Source organism: Glossina fuscipes, unplaced genomic scaffold (genome assembly GCF_014805625.2).
Source record: "Glossina fuscipes isolate IAEA_lab_2018 unplaced genomic scaffold, Yale_Gfus_2 27, whole genome shotgun sequence".
Lineage (NCBI taxonomy): Eukaryota > Metazoa > Arthropoda > Insecta > Diptera > Glossinidae > Glossina > Glossina fuscipes.
Window position 1 is genome coordinate 3462774 of NW_023998422.1, and position 4688 is coordinate 3467461.

The following is a 4688-nucleotide window of genomic DNA, read 5'->3' on the forward strand; positions in this document are numbered from 1 at the left end:
TCACTAATAATTAATTAAGATTCAGGCAAAAAATATTGTTTTCAATTTTCAACAGCCGGCATTTGAATAAATTGTTACGACAGGCCACTTTGCGAATCAGTATTTCTTCTCTTTGTTTTTTTTTCTTTTTTTTTTTAAAGTTTGCTTGTATGTACTGTTAATACTGTTAGTTACCTTTAAGAGTAATTATCTAGTTTATGAGTTTAAAAGACGTGTGAAAGAACGAACTGGATCTTATATATATATATATATGTATATAAACATATATTTTAGCATTTGTTTAACTCCGTTATTCGTTTACAATTTAATTGGAAAGTAGGATTATAATATTTACTTTATTTGATATATACATTAATTTTTTTCCTGTTTATTTCTAACTGTATTTACATCCTATGTAAAGTTGTTTTTATTTTTACTATTGATTATGGAAATTACAACAATAACCACAAAGATGTTGATTTTTTTTTTTTTTTTTTGCAAATTGTTGTGTTTTATCAGTAAAAACACGTTCGACCATGCTTGGGTGTATCTTTTTTAATAAAGGGAGAAAAAATAATAATTATAATTTACACATATTTGTTTTTATATAAAGAGTACAACAACGACAAAAACAAGCACAACAACATTGTTTTGTTCTATATTGTATATAATAACAAGCAATAACAAAGTCTATGTTGGGTTATCAAATAAATGTATGCACTCAGCTGTTTTACCAGTTGATTTTAAGGTGAGTGCTCTCGCGAGTAGAAGAGAAGAGAAGAAAGGGAGAGAAAGAGAGGCTGATGTACTTGCTTCGCGGGTAAATGAGCAAATATGAAAACAAATATTAAGTTTTCCTTTAGTGGATGTCTAATCTTTAATGTTTAGTCTATTGGGAATTTTTAGAAAATATATTTATTTGTATATGTAAAGGCGTTACTTATGTACGTAATTAGATGAAATTTATAAAATTAATAATGCCATAGAAATGAAGAAATATTCGTTCTCAATAATGAAGTATTGGTTGACATTTAACAGAAACATTGGAAGTTCTTACTCGCAGGTTGGAATGGAATTTCCGTCAAATCAGTTAGAGGATAGGTCTTCATTACAGCATAATCTGAATCCGTCTGTGTTTTTAAGAATAAAAAAATGTGGTTTTTATTCGTTGCTTATCAACCACAACAGATGCGAGATGTATTTACGTTCTAAGCAAAAAGGGAAAAAGTCGGTCAGGCCTACTCAATATTATAGAATATTGACATTTTACTTTTTTGTTACAATTTTTGCAAAACTTAGAAGAAAACTTCAGAGACTCCATAAAATGTGTATATCCTTGATCAGGATCAAATTTTAAACCGACGTAAGTGTGTACGCCTATAGTAAACAATCTCTTGGTTGTAAAAATGGAGATATCTGCGTCAGACGAACGAGACAAATTTCCATTTTTATTTTACAAACATAATAAAGTTCATCCGCGTCCGCCAAATATTATAGAGTAAGTAAATTGCAGTTTTTCTTTATTTTAAGTGTTTTGCTATAACGGTGTTGGGTATAAAGATTCGATAGCAGCCGAATATAATTTTCCTAATTGCTTTTCTTTTTTTCGGGTGTTTGATTCGGTTTACGTTAATGCTGCATTATGGTGGAGCGATCTTTTTGCATAAAAATAATAGTAATTCGCGCGAATATATTTAAAAAAATACTGGAATTAAAATGTAATCTAAAAACTTGATCAAGTTATTTGCACATGTGTACTTGCCTGTGGCGCTGGACATCGTATTGACACTTACTATATTGGAAAGAAATGCAAGTACAAATGTGAATCAAATGAGAAGAAAGTGGTATAAGCATATTCTCCTTCTTTGATTCAAATTTTGCATACTTTACGCAGGTTAGCTATCGGTTTCTTAATAAAAGGGATGATCCTTTCCAAAAATTAGACATTTTGTGTTAAAAAACAGGTAAAAAGACTATAGTTTACCGAGACGCATCATAAAACCGCCTACACCTCCCTACAGTTGGTCACGTAACGATTCTTGAAAACAAGGCGTACGGGAAGTGGCCGAAGAAATGGTACAATCCGAACTGTTTTCAGTAGTGTTCGTGCTTGTCCAAAACACGTTGAAACATCCGGAAAATTCCGACCTGTAGATTGAACACAGGACATACAGATGGACAGACAAGCTTAAACTCACCTTTTGAATCGGAAGGTATAATAAAAGACGGGTCTATCTTAACTTTTTCTGGGTATTGCACACATCCGCACAAACTTAATATACCCTTGTAACACAAGTGGTATAGGGTATAAGAAATTGAGATATTCACAACACTTGCAGTAAAGGCCTATTAAACAAAAAGAGGTTGTCGTTTAGGAAGGATGATTGTATGTATCTCAGGTAATAACCATTCAAACGTTATCGTCGTGCTGACTATTGAATTCTCTGCAGAACGTCGCTTAATGACGTTCTTCACTCTTCTTTGTAAGAAAATATCAAAACAGATGGCTTGTTGACACCTAAATGCATGAGAGCCTGCATAAAAATATATTTTATGGATTTTTTTTTTTTGAGAAATAAGAATTTGTCTGTGGGAAACTCGTAGACATGCCGTGATCCGAACGGTTCGCGATTGGGGAAACGTAACTATCTACTAAATTTTTTCAAAGTTGCAAACAATTGAATGAACACAACGCACGGACGAGACATCAGAGGGACAGACAAACTTCGACAGCGTCCGTATTTGGCAAAAAGGCGTTTACCAAATTTTCGTAAAATTACGATCAGCCGTATGAGCACGAAAATGCACGGGTACACATACTCCAACCCTATGTTCGCGTCAAAAGGGAGCAATTCACCAAATTTTGTCAAAATTGCGATCAGCCGGATGAACACAAGAATACATGGACGGGATATCAGACAAAGGGGCAGAGAAATTTCACAAAATGTAACTTAGTTTGTTTACCTCAAGGAAATGAATTCCGTTTGTTTAGCCTAGGGAATATACAGGATGGAATTGGAAGTTATTTGCTTTGTCGTAAAATTCGACGGTAAAGCTTCTAGAAAGGTGTAAAATAATGGTCCGCAATGATCATTTAATAATACCTTAAAGTAATTGAAGGAATGTAATGGTCGCTATTAAACATGTATTTTACTGAGTGAAACTCTTCTTGCTCATGTCTTGCGCATATTTTCGCTTTGCAAAAGAAAAAAAGAGGAAGGACTGACAATGCTTAATAAAAGGCGCCAAGTCATATCCGAAGAGCGAACATTAAAGAAAAATATGTCCTCGCTCCCACAGTCACAGCGCTAAACATCACATCACTCTACCCATAACCTCTTCTGATCACATCCATGTCCATAGATAGGGGCAACATTTGCCGCGAAGATTTCGCTTTTCGAAATTAAGCTGTTAGTTGCTCATCATAATTAGCGACAGATGGATACTGATATCTCAGTAACCGTACTTTACTGTATGCTATTAGCTTTCTCAGTTTGTCTTTCGTTTTACAAGAATAAAACCTATTTAATATATGCACGTACATATATCTTATGATGGGTATGAGAAATTACAGTCATCACGCCATTGATAAAAAAAAAATTTGTTGTCAATTCTGCAGAAAAGTAGGAAGAAATGCTTATTAAACGTTTCATATAGTTTCATGCGATCTGCCTATATACGGCTGTCCATACGCATTGGAAATAACTGTGAGAAAAACTTCATCTATGACAAATGCTGATGTATTCGCTGGCAATACAAGTGCAGCACAGCAGAAAAAGAGCGAAAGTGCAACTTTAACGGTAGTTTGATGTTGAATAAATTATGACGTTGCGTTTCTTATTTTTCTTATTTTGCTGCATTATTACCATAGCATAGCAACAGTTGTACGAAATGGTTTTTCCATCCACACATTCATACATAAACACATGCATATGTACATTGTATTTGCACATAGATACCTGTAAACAAACACACATATGTATATATACATATATATAAAAATACATATACGTATAAATGTGTGTGCTTTTGTGCACATTAAAGCAACTTAGCAACAGGCATTTAATGTTTACTTACACACATAGTTATGTATGGTTTTTTTTCAGGGGTTACGCGTACACATATACGCCATGTATGGTATTCATAAGTATATGTGCATATCTATGTATGTATTTACGTGCACTTATCAGCTCTATGATGTATTGTGTGCGTGTGTGTGTTTGTGTGCGTTTTTTTTTTTTTTTTAAGTAAAGTGTTATGTGCCAACAAGTGTTAGCTAAAACATTTTCATGCACGTACATGTACGTACGTCGGTTTCTGTGTACTTCCCCTAAAAAAAAAAAACAAAAAAAAACCTCCCATTCCAGTTTTTCATCAGCACACATCGCACACAATTATATATATGTTACACTTTTTCATCACAACTTATGCATATGCTTGACTATGCTTACAAACAACACACTTCAATCTTCAGTGCAGTCATTCATGGCTGATGAATAAATTGTTGTTGCTATGAGACCTAAATACATGTATTGCTGTATAAGTATTGCTTTGATAAATATTTTTGTAGTAGTTTCCTTTGCCGCTAATTTTTCTTATTTTTCTCGCTTTTTGTTACTTTCTGTGGTTAGATTAGGGGAAGGTATGCAACGTTCACGATGTAACTGGATAGTCATACAATTAATTAAGTATGTATGTGTGAGCGCGTG

The 4688-nt window shown here is 33.6% G+C and overlaps 1 protein-coding gene across 2 annotated transcripts in view; it reads left to right on the top strand.

Annotated features, from left to right (window-relative positions):
• LOC119635701 (GATA zinc finger domain-containing protein 5) overlaps positions 1-4688 on the top strand; it is a 46227-nt gene that overhangs the window by 793 nt on the left and 40746 nt on the right. The window lies entirely within an intron of this gene.